Below are 13448 nucleotides of genomic sequence, written 5' to 3'. Positions count from 1 at the left end.
TCCGCGGCAGACGTCTGAAGGGAAAGTGGGACTGCCGTCCAGCGCCGTGGCATCCTCTCGAGAGAATGCTACAAACGCTGAATCCTGCGCTGCACTGCTTAAAAATGACGCCCGAACGCGATCGTCTAAGTAGTGTTGCGGCGCACGCACGCGACGACTCTTGCCAAAGGACGCGAAATGTGCGTAGAGACGCTGTCTGGATGCGCTCGCCTACCCCGTAATGCGCCTGCTGCTGCGACCACCTTCAGCCGCCGCCGACAGGCGGGAAGCAGACACAGCGCGGCGTGCGCGGAAGAAAAGCGTGCGGTGGTGGTGTAATGGTCAGCATAGTTGCCTTCCAAGCAGTTGATCCGGGTTCGATTCCCGGCCACCGCAGCCTGCGTTTTACTTCTGCGTATGAGTACTTTTGCCACGCGTCATTAAATTAATGTTTCTTTCCTCCTCTTACTGGCTGCAGGCCACCCTATATTGTGTGCGTCGATTCCGCTTGAGTCTCGACTTGTCTCGACTTTGCTCGGCTGACGCGAGAGCTGACGCTCTCCAATCGGCCTATATCAGAAGGACAAGCACGCGAAACGACTGAGAGAGGTATGGCGAGGCGGGCACAACATTACTTATGCCTCAAGTAAAGACCTGCTGCCTGTTATCGTGCATTGTGTGATTTTACATGTTCTGTCAGACAAATTCAGTTTTATTACTAGCACATTTCTTTTTTTCTTTGTTGAAAATTTTACAACACGCTCCTTCATTTCACTGTGGCCGCACGGCGCGACTTGGCATACCGAGAGGCAAAACGTGGCGCCAGTGCCCTAGACCGAATAGCGCTGCAGCTCCGAAACCGACGAGAAAAGAGAAATACGAATTGAAACTGTCGGCAGCGCCCTGTGTTCGCAGGCGGTCACCCGCCCAAGCACTGACAACGCCCAGCGTCGCGCAGTAGCGGTGATCGGACGACAAACTGTGTGTTCAGCGTGCTGTGACCTGTGAAGTGTTTTAGCGCGTCCCGACAAGTCGCTTTCGGGTCCCCTATCAGCTCCCACACAATGTGACGATTTCTTTGTCACCATACTTGCCCGGGGAAATCGGCGTTGCCTTTTTGAAGTAGTAAAATCGAAGTGGCCCGTGGGGGGATCGAACCCACGACCTTCGCGTTATTAGCACGACGCTCTAACCAACTGAGCTAACGGGCCTCGGTGCACTCCGTCTTCCAGCGCTTAGACGGAGTGGCTCTGCGTATTTACAGGTAACATTTCTATGGTAGCAGTCCAACAGTGGACCAGGGTCTCTTCTCCCTTTATTCCGCTGCTCGTAGTAATTTCATTGCGTGCCCGTTTCTCTCGACTGTTTTCAGCTCACGTTTATGAACCAGTAGCTATAACGCGAGGAGGACGTGAAACAGCATTTCGCAGGGTCCAAACTTGTCGTGTTTTGTTCCGAAAAAATTACATTCCGGTACCGGGAATCGAACCCGGGCCTCCTGGGTGAAAGCCAGGTATCCTAGCCACTAGACCACACCGGACGCGCACGCTTATTTTTGGGGTTTACACCCCCTCCACTGGCTTTCCGTGTCGCACTTTCCCTGTTTGCGAGCATCTTTTCGCTCTCCCATGCCGAGGCGCGCATGGCAAAAGTCACAGTCCGTTGCTTTTGGCCTCGTTGTTACAGGGGTAGGAGGAAAAGCAAAGCTGTGAGTAGTAATATTTATTTACTTATTTCGCAAGTAAAGACCTGCAGCCTGTCATTATATAGCAGGTCATACACTGTGTGACTTTACATGTTATATCATACGAAATTCAGTTTTATTACTAGTACATTTTTTCTTGAAAATTTCACAAAAGAACTGCAAGTAGTAATAACGGGAAGTAAGCATTTTCACGCTGAGTTGTTGAAGCCTTATGGATAACAAACTACAAGCTGTTTTGCTCCTTCGCAACCCCAGAGCCGTCAATTTAGCTGTGAACGGAAGTAAATTAAATGCCCCGGGTGAGGATCGAACTCACGACCTTAAGATTATGAGACTTACGCGCTGCCTACTGCGCTACCGAGGCACGTGATGGCCAAACCTTCTGGTATCTCGGCAAGTAGCAAATACTAGTGGTAGAGAGTCTGCACTTGCTGGCTCATTTTTTCTGTTACTACACGTGCATTCCCGGCGCTGCAGGCAACTTGCGATGATAGGCCGACGCCAGTATGCACAATAGCACGCAGGAGTCCAAACGAGAAGACGTGCGCGCTGCGTGTTTGGTTGTTTCCACACGGAATCCCGCGGTTCATTCTCGTGGCCCACGCACTTCGAGTGCGAAGGACACGCAGCTCCACTATCGGGGAAAAAACAAAATGATGCATCGGCCGGGAATCGAACCCGGGCCGCCCGCGTGGCAGGCGAGCATTCTACCACTGAACCACCGATGCTCAGCTAGTTTGCAGCTTCCTTGTGCTTTCCGCGGCAGACGTCTGAAGGGAAAGTGGGACTGCCGTCCAGCGCCGTGGCATCCTCTCGAGAGAATGCTACAAACGCTGAATCCTGCGCTGCACTGCTTAAAAATGACGCCCGAACGCGATCGTCTAAGTAGTGTTGCGGCGCACGCACGCGACGACTCTTGCCAAAGGACGCGAAATGTGCGTAGAGACGCTGTCTGGATGCGCTCGCCTACCCCGTAATGCGCCTGCTGCTGCGACCACCTTCAGCCGCCGCCGACAGGCGGGAAGCAGACACAGCGCGGCGTGCGCGGAAGAAAAGCGTGCGGTGGTGGTGTAATGGTCAGCATAGTTGCCTTCCAAGCAGTTGATCCGGGTTCGATTCCCGGCCACCGCAGCCTGCGTTTTACTTCTGCGTATGAGTACTTTTGCCACGCGTCATTAAATTAATGTTTCTTTCCTCCTCTTACTGGCTGCAGGCCACCCTATATTGTGTGCGTCGATTCCGCTTGAGTCTCGACTTGTCTCGACTTTGCTCGGCTGACGCGAGAGCTGACGCTCTCCAATCGGCCTATATCAGAAGGACAAGCACGCGAAACGACTGAGAGAGGTATGGCGAGGCGGGCACAACATTACTTATGCCTCAAGTAAAGACCTGCTGCCTGTTATCGTGCATTGTGTGATTTTACATGTTCTGTCAGACAAATTCAGTTTTATTACTAGCACATTTCTTTTTTTCTTTGTTGAAAATTTTACAACACGCTCCTTCATTTCACTGTGGCCGCACGGCGCGACTTGGCATACCGAGAGGCAAAACGTGGCGCCAGTGCCCTAGACCGAATAGCGCTGCAGCTCCGAAACCGACGAGAAAAGAGAAATACGAATTGAAACTGTCGGCAGCGCCCTGTGTTCGCAGGCGGTCACCCGCCCAAGCACTGACAACGCCCAGCGTCGCGCAGTAGCGGTGATCGGACGACAAACTGTGTGTTCAGCGTGCTGTGACCTGTGAAGTGTTTTAGCGCGTCCCGACAAGTCGCTTTCGGGTCCCCTATCAGCTCCCACACAATGTGACGATTTCTTTGTCACCATACTTGCCCGGGGAAATCGGCGTTGCCTTTTTGAAGTAGTAAAATCGAAGTGGCCCGTGGGGGGATCGAACCCACGACCTTCGCGTTATTAGCACGACGCTCTAACCAACTGAGCTAACGGGCCTCGGTGCACTCCGTCTTCCAGCGCTTAGACGGAGTGGCTCTGCGTATTTACAGGTAACATTTCTATGGTAGCAGTCCAACAGTGGACCAGGGTCTCTTCTCCCTTTATTCCGCTGCTCGTAGTAATTTCATTGCGTGCCCGTTTCTCTCGACTGTTTTCAGCTCACGTTTATGAACCAGTAGCTATAACGCGAGGAGGACGTGAAACAGCATTTCGCAGGGTCCAAACTTGTCGTGTTTTGTTCCGAAAAAATTACATTCCGGTACCGGGAATCGAACCCGGGCCTCCTGGGTGAAAGCCAGGTATCCTAGCCACTAGACCACACCGGACGCGCACGCTTATTTTTGGGGTTTACACCCCCTCCACTGGCTTTCCGTGTCGCACTTTCCCTGTTTGCGAGCATCTTTTCGCTCTCCCATGCCGAGGCGCGCATGGCAAAAGTCACAGTCCGTTGCTTTTGGCCTCGTTGTTACAGGGGTAGGAGGAAAAGCAAAGCTGTGAGTAGTAATATTTATTTACTTATTTCGCAAGTAAAGACCTGCAGCCTGTCATTATATAGCAGGTCATACACTGTGTGACTTTACATGTTATATCATACGAAATTCAGTTTTATTACTAGTACATTTTTTCTTGAAAATTTCACAAAAGAACTGCAAGTAGTAATAACGGGAAGTTAGCATTTTCACGCTGAGTTGTTGAAGCCTTATGGATAACAAACTACAAGCTGTTTTGCTCCTTCGCAACCCCAGAGCCGTCAATTTAGCTGTGAACGGAAGTATCTCGGCAAGTAGCAAATACTAGTGGTAGAGAGTCTGCACTTGCTGGCTCATTTTTTCTGTTACTACACGTGCATTCCCGGCGCTGCAGGCAACTTGCGATGATAGGCCGACGCCAGTATGCACAATAGCACGCAGGAGTCCAAACGAGAAGACGTGCGCGCTGCGTGTTTGGTTGTTTCCACACGGAATCCCGCGGTTCATTCTCGTGGCCCACGCACTTCGAGTGCGAAGGACACGCAGCTCCACTATCGGGGAAAAAACAAAATGATGCATCGGCCGGGAATCGAACCCGGGCCGCCCGCGTGGCAGGCGAGCATTCTACCACTGAACCACCGATGCTCAGCTAGTTTGCAGCTTCCTTGTGCTTTCCGCGGCAGACGTCTGAAGGGAAAGTGGGACTGCCGTCCAGCGCCGTGGCATCCTCTCGAGAGAATGCTACAAACGCTGAATCCTGCGCTGCACTGCTTAAAAATGACGCCCGAACGCGATCGTCTAAGTAGTGTTGCGGCGCACGCACGCGACGACTCTTGCCAAAGGACGCGAAATGTGCGTAGAGACGCTGTCTGGATGCGCTCGCCTACCCCGTAATGCGCCTGCTGCTGCGACCACCTTCAGCCGCCGCCGACAGGCGGGAAGCAGACACAGCGCGGCGTGCGCGGAAGAAAAGCGTGCGGTGGTGGTGTAATGGTCAGCATAGTTGCCTTCCAAGCAGTTGATCCGGGTTCGATTCCCGGCCACCGCAGCCTGCGTTTTACTTCTGCGTATGAGTACTTTTGCCACGCGTCATTAAATTAATGTTTCTTTCCTCCTCTTACTGGCTGCAGGCCACCCTATATTGTGTGCGTCGATTCCGCTTGAGTCTCGACTTGTCTCGACTTTGCTCGGCTGACGCGAGAGCTGACGCTCTCCAATCGGCCTATATCAGAAGGACAAGCACGCGAAACGACTGAGAGAGGTATGGCGAGGCGGGCACAACATTACTTATGCCTCAAGTAAAGACCTGCTGCCTGTTATCGTGCATTGTGTGATTTTACATGTTCTGTCAGACAAATTCAGTTTTATTACTAGCACATTTCTTTTTTTCTTTGTTGAAAATTTTACAACACGCTCCTTCATTTCACTGTGGCCGCACGGCGCGACTTGGCATACCGAGAGGCAAAACGTGGCGCCAGTGCCCTAGACCGAATAGCGCTGCAGCTCCGAAACCGACGAGAAAAGAGAAATACGAATTGAAACTGTCGGCAGCGCCCTGTGTTCGCAGGCGGTCACCCGCCCAAGCACTGACAACGCCCAGCGTCGCGCAGTAGCGGTGATCGGACGACAAACTGTGTGTTCAGCGTGCTGTGACCTGTGAAGTGTTTTAGCGCGTCCCGACAAGTCGCTTTCGGGTCCCCTATCAGCTCCCACACAATGTGACGATTTCTTTGTCACCATACTTGCCCGGGGAAATCGGCGTTGCCTTTTTGAAGTAGTAAAATCGAAGTGGCCCGTGGGGGGATCGAACCCACGACCTTCGCGTTATTAGCACGACGCTCTAACCAACTGAGCTAACGGGCCTCGGTGCACTCCGTCTTCCAGCGCTTAGACGGAGTGGCTCTGCGTATTTACAGGTAACATTTCTATGGTAGCAGTCCAACAGTGGACCAGGGTCTCTTCTCCCTTTATTCCGCTGCTCGTAGTAATTTCATTGCGTGCCCGTTTCTCTCGACTGTTTTCAGCTCACGTTTATGAACCAGTAGCTATAACGCGAGGAGGACGTGAAACAGCATTTCGCAGGGTCCAAACTTGTCGTGTTTTGTTCCGAAAAAATTACATTCCGGTACCGGGAATCGAACCCGGGCCTCCTGGGTGAAAGCCAGGTATCCTAGCCACTAGACCACACCGGACGCGCACGCTTATTTTTGGGGTTTACACCCCCTCCACTGGCTTTCCGTGTCGCACTTTCCCTGTTTGCGAGCATCTTTTCGCTCTCCCATGCCGAGGCGCGCATGGCAAAAGTCACAGTCCGTTGCTTTTGGCCTCGTTGTTACAGGGGTAGGAGGAAAAGCAAAGCTGTGAGTAGTAATATTTATTTACTTATTTCGCAAGTAAAGACCTGCAGCCTGTCATTATATAGCAGGTCATACACTGTGTGACTTTACATGTTATATCATACGAAATTCAGTTTTATTACTAGTACATTTTTTCTTGAAAATTTCACAAAAGAACTGCAAGTAGTAATAACGGGAAGTAAGCATTTTCACGCTGAGTTGTTGAAGCCTTATGGATAACAAACTACAAGCTGTTTTGCTCCTTCGCAACCCCAGAGCCGTCAATTTAGCTGTGAACGGAAGTAAATTAAATGCCCCGGGTGAGGATCGAACTCACGACCTTAAGATTATGAGACTTACGCGCTGCCTACTGCGCTACCGAGGCACGTGATGGCCAAACCTTCTGGTATCTCGGCAAGTAGCAAATACTAGTGGTAGAGAGTCTGCACTTGCTGGCTCATTTTTTCTGTTACTACACGTGCATTCCCGGCGCTGCAGGCAACTTGCGATGATAGGCCGACGCCAGTATGCACAATAGCACGCAGGAGTCCAAACGAGAAGACGTGCGCGCTGCGTGTTTGGTTGTTTCCACACGGAATCCCGCGGTTCATTCTCGTGGCCCACGCACTTCGAGTGCGAAGGACACGCAGCTCCACTATCGGGGAAAAAACAAAATGATGCATCGGCCGGGAATCGAACCCGGGCCGCCCGCGTGGCAGGCGAGCATTCTACCACTGAACCACCGATGCTCAGCTAGTTTGCAGCTTCCTTGTGCTTTCCGCGGCAGACGTCTGAAGGGAAAGTGGGACTGCCGTCCAGCGCCGTGGCATCCTCTCGAGAGAATGCTACAAACGCTGAATCCTGCGCTGCACTGCTTAAAAATGACGCCCGAACGCGATCGTCTAAGTAGTGTTGCGGCGCACGCACGCGACGACTCTTGCCAAAGGACGCGAAATGTGCGTAGAGACGCTGTCTGGATGCGCTCGCCTACCCCGTAATGCGCCTGCTGCTGCGACCACCTTCAGCCGCCGCCGACAGGCGGGAAGCAGACACAGCGCGGCGTGCGCGGAAGAAAAGCGTGCGGTGGTGGTGTAATGGTCAGCATAGTTGCCTTCCAAGCAGTTGATCCGGGTTCGATTCCCGGCCACCGCAGCCTGCGTTTTACTTCTGCGTATGAGTACTTTTGCCACGCGTCATTAAATTAATGTTTCTTTCCTCCTCTTACTGGCTGCAGGCCACCCTATATTGTGTGCGTCGATTCCGCTTGAGTCTCGACTTGTCTCGACTTTGCTCGGCTGACGCGAGAGCTGACGCTCTCCAATCGGCCTATATCAGAAGGACAAGCACGCGAAACGACTGAGAGAGGTATGGCGAGGCGGGCACAACATTACTTATGCCTCAAGTAAAGACCTGCTGCCTGTTATCGTGCATTGTGTGATTTTACATGTTCTGTCAGACAAATTCAGTTTTATTACTAGCACATTTCTTTTTTTCTTTGTTGAAAATTTTACAACACGCTCCTTCATTTCACTGTGGCCGCACGGCGCGACTTGGCATACCGAGAGGCAAAACGTGGCGCCAGTGCCCTAGACCGAATAGCGCTGCAGCTCCGAAACCGACGAGAAAAGAGAAATACGAATTGAAACTGTCGGCAGCGCCCTGTGTTCGCAGGCGGTCACCCGCCCAAGCACTGACAACGCCCAGCGTCGCGCAGTAGCGGTGATCGGACGACAAACTGTGTGTTCAGCGTGCTGTGACCTGTGAAGTGTTTTAGCGCGTCCCGACAAGTCGCTTTCGGGTCCCCTATCAGCTCCCACACAATGTGACGATTTCTTTGTCACCATACTTGCCCGGGGAAATCGGCGTTGCCTTTTTGAAGTAGTAAAATCGAAGTGGCCCGTGGGGGGATCGAACCCACGACCTTCGCGTTATTAGCACGACGCTCTAACCAACTGAGCTAACGGGCCTCGGTGCACTCCGTCTTCCAGCGCTTAGACGGAGTGGCTCTGCGTATTTACAGGTAACATTTCTATGGTAGCAGTCCAACAGTGGACCAGGGTCTCTTCTCCCTTTATTCCGCTGCTCGTAGTAATTTCATTGCGTGCCCGTTTCTCTCGACTGTTTTCAGCTCACGTTTATGAACCAGTAGCTATAACGCGAGGAGGACGTGAAACAGCATTTCGCAGGGTCCAAACTTGTCGTGTTTTGTTCCGAAAAAATTACATTCCGGTACCGGGAATCGAACCCGGGCCTCCTGGGTGAAAGCCAGGTATCCTAGCCACTTTTTTTTTTTTTTTTTTTAATTCATCTTTCTCCTGTGAGGATGGAACTTACGACCCCTGGTTTATTAGACCACTGCTCTACCACTTTTTTTTTTTTTTTTTTTTTTTTTTCTCCTCTGAGGATGGGAACTCACAACCCCTGGTTTATTAGACCAGTGCTTTACCACTTTTTTTTTTTTTTGAAGTCCGACGCCTTATCCATTTTTTTTTTTTTTTTTTTTTTTTTTTTTTCTTTTTTTTTTTTTTTTTTTTTTTTTTTAACTGATAAAACACGAGCGTGACAGCATTCGAACCTGTAAGCTTCAGATCCGAAGTCCGACGCCTTATCCATTTTTTTTTTTTTTTTTTTTGAATATTTTTGGGTGAGAGCCAGGTATCCTAGCCACTTTTTTTTTATTTTTTTATTTTTATTTTTTGTTTTTTTTTTTTTGTTTTTTTTTTTAATGAAGTAGTGGCAGGCAGGCGGCGGCAAAGAGGGCAGGGGTCAAGAATCCTGAGGCCTGGCCTCGATGTCGCCCCCATACCAGTCACCCATTTGTATATGTGAAATTTTTTTAATTTTTTATTTTTTATTTATAATTTTGTTTGAACCACTTTTTTTTTTTTCCTCTTTTTTTTTTTTTTTTTTTTATGAGGATCTACCAGAAGGGATCCATTCTTCCACCAGAACTCAATCCGTTTCTTCTAGGTGAGTGAGGCGTTAACGGCAAAAAAAAAATGATGACACTATCAACTATGTTAAGCAGTGTTCGAACTAAAGTACCTTTTCTGGTTAGAATTAATAAATAAATAAATAAGAAATAAGTGATTAAAAAGGAATCTTCTCCTTTGTTGGTGCAAAATATAAGAAAACGAAAAGTGTTTGTTTTTTTCTCTAGTGTTGTCTTCACATCTTTCGTCTGTTATTGTCCTCTGCTGCTCCTCAATGATGTAGCGAATAGTCGGTTTCGCCTTACTTCGAAAGAAGGTTAAACATGCATTCATGTCTCGTGGTATAGTTTCGGGCGTTCTTTAAATATTACGTTCCCCGTCATGGCAAGGCTGACGGGTCGAGTGTCGAATCGCATATCACACAATGGTCTTGCTTAAAAAGTTGGCAAAGGTCGCCTTGTAGTTACGTTCGCGTGCGATCATGCTGTGCTGCAGGGTCAGGTATAGAACGAAATCGTCTTTGTTCTTATCGCCAGTACTAAAAATATAGTGCACTGTGTGACCTATTATCCAGTTGACAGCATTCCGCTTTGTCCTGGGAAATGGGATTGCATCAGGGTTGAGAAAGTCAGCTGGCGTTATCGCAGATGGTGAGGTCCTCTTGATGCTCGACAGTTTCTGTCGGGCGTAACCCCATATATCTTTCGTGGTACCACAGACGAAACGGTGTTCTTCGCTGTCTATGAGATTACACGTGACACACATTGGCGAGTCCTGCAAATGAATTGCATGAAGCCTGGACTGCGTCGGGATTTTTCTATTGACGGCAGCGTACCACGTCGCCTTTACTTGCGAAGGTAAGTAGGGGCTGTGGATGTTTTGCCACGTCGCGTCCCAGTTGTAGTTTGGAAATTTTTTTTCGATAACATTCCGTGATTTAGTTGCCACAAAGGAGTTGTAGATTGCCTTAACTGTCGTCAAATTCTGTTCAGAGACTGTTGTATGGACATAACTATACTCTAAGAGAAAACTCTTGAAGTGGTAGAGCGCAGTCGGTATATGGTGCACATCAATTGGCGGTTGAAGATCAGTCGGTGCGATTTCATTCAGGACAAGAGCGGTCAGACTGGTCGGTGACTGTTTCCATAGCTTGTAAGTTTTGCAGAAATAAAGAGCTTTCGCTTTCTTGTGTACATCGATGAGACTGAGTCCGCCATCTCGCGTTGGGAGTGTCAAGGTGTCATATCGAACTTTAAAGATCTGGCCACGACATACAAAGTGTCCAAGCGCGGACAGCATGCATTTGGCTATATCGGTGGGGATGGGCAAAACTTGAGCCACATAATTGATTTTGGCAGTGATATAAATATTGGCCAATTCAACCTTTTGAAGCTCGTCCAATTTCCTGACGCTATGTAACTTCGCACAAGCACGAATTTTGTTGAGCAATTGCTTATAATTGGCGGCAATGGTGTGGCGGATGGTGTTCCGAAAATCGACACCGAGACACGTCATCCTAGTGATCTCTTTAAGCTGGCCATGACCGATCGCGCCTATGCCTTGCCCAACGTTCATGATCCCTGATTTCGTCCAATGCAGTTTCGCACCAGATGCCTTTTCATATTGTGAGATGATCAGGAGACCCCTCTCGACCTCATTGACATTCATAGCTAGGAAGGTAACATCATCAGCGTAAGCTCGGCACACTATCTTCTGCCCGTGTATGTGGAGTCCTTGTAAACGTTCCGTCAAGGTGACTAGCAGCGGTTCGATCGCAATGGCAAACAGCGCCATCGACATAGGGCAGCCCTGCCTAACAGAACTGTTTATCGGGACGGCGCGACTTGGCTGACCGTTAACGACAAGTTTGGATGTACTATTCCGTAACAATTTCTGTATGATGCTGATGAACTGCGGAGGAAAACCCAGAGTCTGCATTATCTGGAAAAGGTAAGGATGGTTCACTCTGTCGAAAGCCTGTGCGAAATCTAAAGTTACGATAGCACATCGGATTTTGCAAGCGTCCGCAACAGAAATCACATCTCGATAGTCTGATAATGTCTGATATATAGCTCTGTCCTTTCCAACACTCGTTTGATGTGATCCAATGACGGTATGCATCACAGTTTTCATTCTCGTTGCGAGAATGCGAGCAAAAATTTTGTAGTCGCTGTTGAGCAACGTAATGGGTCGCAAAGTTGCGACGGTGTTATTGCTCGTCCGTTTCGGGAGTAAGACCACAAGTCCTTCACTGAATGGCGGAGGAATGGGCATGTCCGGTTGGAGAAGTTCGTTGCAGAGCACCGTCAGCTTTGTCTTCAGTTGTGGCCAGAAGACTTGATAAAGTTCCACCGGGAGACCGTCACATCCGGGAGATTTGTTTTTTGGACTGTGGAACACCACATCTTCCAGTTCATCTTCCGTTACATCGGTGACGAGTTCGGCTACATCCGCAGGGCTAAGCCTGTGCGTTAAGCTGCTCCGGAACTCTGCAAGGGCTTCGTCGTCGGTAGGTTTATTGGACATCAAGTCAGTGCAATAAGTTTGAACGGCGTCTCTGATATCGTGTTGCCGAGTTAGAATCGTGCCGTCTTCGGATTGTAGTTCAGTTAAGATCTTTGTCCGTGCTCGTTTAGTTTCACGTATCAGGTGATAAATGGATGGCTGTTCGCCTTTTGCCATAGTCGAAACCCGACCTCTAATTTTGTAACCTTCCATCTGTTTTCGTTTCAAAAGTAATATTTTTGCTTGCAGTCTTTTAATGCGGGGGTAGTTGTCAATCACAGTGGCATCAAGAGTATATAAGTCTCGAAGACATTGATAATAAAACTCCATCGTTCTCTTAAACCACCAGTTCTTATTCCGGGAATATTGTATCATGGATTTACGAATTTTCGGTTTAGCGCATTCGAGCCACCATTGCAATGCCGAGCCGTACGTACTGAATTTGGCTTCACTTTCATTCCACGCTCGAGTGAAGGCTTCTCTGCATTCAGGATCGTCTAAATGTGCAACATTTAGTTTCCATAGTCCTTTGCCTCGGTAGGTTTCCTGTTTCCCCAAATTCAGCGTGCAAATATAAGCCGCATGGTCGGAGAAACTGGTTGGCCAGACCTCAGTTTGTAAAATTCGCTGTCTGAGAGTGTCCGATACGTAAATGCGGTCCAATCTACTCGCTGAATGATTCGTGACGTGAGTAAAACCAGGTGTTGTACCAAACTTGTGCTCCCACGTATCGACTAAACGTAAATCCTTGACGATCTGTTCTAATTCAATCGATTTATTGAAATGCGGCGTCTGATCTTTGGCGTTAAGTACACAGTTAAAATCTCCCGCCAATATTAGGTGGTCACATTGTGTTGCAAAAAGCGGAAGTATTTCTTCCTTGAAAAAGTCCGCTCGGCGTCGCCTATTAGTTGAGCCGGATGGTGCATACAGATTTAGGAGTCTAACATTATTGATAGTCACGCCAATTCCCCTACAACTTATGAGTCGTTCTACATTCTGGACGATAATTCCTTCTTTCGTGAGAATAGCGGTGCCTAAATCAGAACCGTGTCCCGGATTGGCCGTCACATTATAACCGGGAATGTGGTCCAAAGCAATGTCGGCGACCTCCTGAAGCAAGAGGATATCAATGTCAGCGGCGTATAAGAGGTCTACGATGTTGTCGAGTTTGAGGGAACTGCGGATTTTATTTATATTTAATGTACCAATTTTATACGCCTGCTGATCAGTCATTCACGCTCTTACGAGAGTAAGAAGGAATCGGCGCCGTTTTAAAAGAAGTCAGAGTCCTCTTCTTTGTTTGCCTGCCGTGGATCCAGTAACTTATCATCATGTGCCGGTTCTATTGCCGTAGAAGGCTGTTCGGGAAATCGGGAAGTGACTGGAATATCAGTTGCATCAGCGTCCATGTGTTCGACCTCTGGTTCCGCCGCCCAGTCTATAGTGCTGGGGTTCTTGGACGCAAGAGGATGATGTTGTCGTTGTTCTTTTAAACAATGATCAACATCGTCACTGCACATGGGAGACACCTGGCCGGTAGCATCGCGAGAGGGCTCAGTTAGCGTGAT

At 49.1% G+C, this 13448-nt stretch overlaps 16 non-coding genes across 16 annotated transcripts; 4 read left to right on the top strand and 12 right to left on the bottom strand.

Moving 5' to 3' along the window:
* The first annotated feature begins 303 nt into the window (after positions 1 to 303).
* On the top strand, positions 304 to 375 carry Trnag-ucc (transfer RNA glycine (anticodon UCC)). The gene has a single exon. It is a non-coding gene; the product is annotated as a tRNA-Gly (tRNA).
* Positions 376 to 1116: 741 nt separating this feature from the next.
* Trnai-aau (transfer RNA isoleucine (anticodon AAU)) lies at positions 1117 to 1190 on the bottom strand. Its single transcript has one exon. It is a non-coding gene; the product is annotated as a tRNA-Ile (tRNA).
* A 257-nt stretch (positions 1191 to 1447) lies between these two features.
* Positions 1448 to 1519, bottom strand: Trnae-uuc (transfer RNA glutamic acid (anticodon UUC)). Its single transcript has one exon. It is a non-coding gene; the product is annotated as a tRNA-Glu (tRNA).
* A 456-nt stretch (positions 1520 to 1975) lies between these two features.
* On the bottom strand, positions 1976 to 2048 carry Trnam-cau (transfer RNA methionine (anticodon CAU)). Its single transcript has one exon. It is a non-coding gene; the product is annotated as a tRNA-Met (tRNA).
* A 293-nt stretch (positions 2049 to 2341) lies between these two features.
* On the bottom strand, positions 2342 to 2412 carry Trnag-gcc (transfer RNA glycine (anticodon GCC)). The gene has a single exon. It is a non-coding gene; the product is annotated as a tRNA-Gly (tRNA).
* A 331-nt stretch (positions 2413 to 2743) lies between these two features.
* Positions 2744 to 2815, top strand: Trnag-ucc (transfer RNA glycine (anticodon UCC)). Its single transcript has one exon. It is a non-coding gene; the product is annotated as a tRNA-Gly (tRNA).
* A 741-nt stretch (positions 2816 to 3556) lies between these two features.
* Trnai-aau (transfer RNA isoleucine (anticodon AAU)) lies at positions 3557 to 3630 on the bottom strand. The gene has a single exon. It is a non-coding gene; the product is annotated as a tRNA-Ile (tRNA).
* A 257-nt stretch (positions 3631 to 3887) lies between these two features.
* On the bottom strand, positions 3888 to 3959 carry Trnae-uuc (transfer RNA glutamic acid (anticodon UUC)). Its single transcript has one exon. It is a non-coding gene; the product is annotated as a tRNA-Glu (tRNA).
* A 718-nt stretch (positions 3960 to 4677) lies between these two features.
* Trnag-gcc (transfer RNA glycine (anticodon GCC)) lies at positions 4678 to 4748 on the bottom strand. The gene has a single exon. It is a non-coding gene; the product is annotated as a tRNA-Gly (tRNA).
* Positions 4749 to 5079: 331 nt separating this feature from the next.
* Positions 5080 to 5151, top strand: Trnag-ucc (transfer RNA glycine (anticodon UCC)). The gene has a single exon. It is a non-coding gene; the product is annotated as a tRNA-Gly (tRNA).
* A 741-nt stretch (positions 5152 to 5892) lies between these two features.
* On the bottom strand, positions 5893 to 5966 carry Trnai-aau (transfer RNA isoleucine (anticodon AAU)). Its single transcript has one exon. It is a non-coding gene; the product is annotated as a tRNA-Ile (tRNA).
* Positions 5967 to 6223: 257 nt separating this feature from the next.
* Positions 6224 to 6295, bottom strand: Trnae-uuc (transfer RNA glutamic acid (anticodon UUC)). Its single transcript has one exon. It is a non-coding gene; the product is annotated as a tRNA-Glu (tRNA).
* Positions 6296 to 6751: 456 nt separating this feature from the next.
* Positions 6752 to 6824, bottom strand: Trnam-cau (transfer RNA methionine (anticodon CAU)). Its single transcript has one exon. It is a non-coding gene; the product is annotated as a tRNA-Met (tRNA).
* Positions 6825 to 7117: 293 nt separating this feature from the next.
* On the bottom strand, positions 7118 to 7188 carry Trnag-gcc (transfer RNA glycine (anticodon GCC)). The gene has a single exon. It is a non-coding gene; the product is annotated as a tRNA-Gly (tRNA).
* Positions 7189 to 7519: 331 nt separating this feature from the next.
* Positions 7520 to 7591, top strand: Trnag-ucc (transfer RNA glycine (anticodon UCC)). Its single transcript has one exon. It is a non-coding gene; the product is annotated as a tRNA-Gly (tRNA).
* Positions 7592 to 8332: 741 nt separating this feature from the next.
* Positions 8333 to 8406, bottom strand: Trnai-aau (transfer RNA isoleucine (anticodon AAU)). Its single transcript has one exon. It is a non-coding gene; the product is annotated as a tRNA-Ile (tRNA).
* Positions 8407 to 13448: the final 5042 nt, after the last annotated feature.

This window comes from Schistocerca gregaria, unplaced genomic scaffold (assembly GCF_023897955.1).
Source record: "Schistocerca gregaria isolate iqSchGreg1 unplaced genomic scaffold, iqSchGreg1.2 ptg000912l, whole genome shotgun sequence".
NCBI classification, from domain to species: Eukaryota; Metazoa; Arthropoda; class Insecta; order Orthoptera; family Acrididae; genus Schistocerca; species Schistocerca gregaria.
This window is presented reverse-complemented; position numbering and strand designations above follow the sequence as displayed.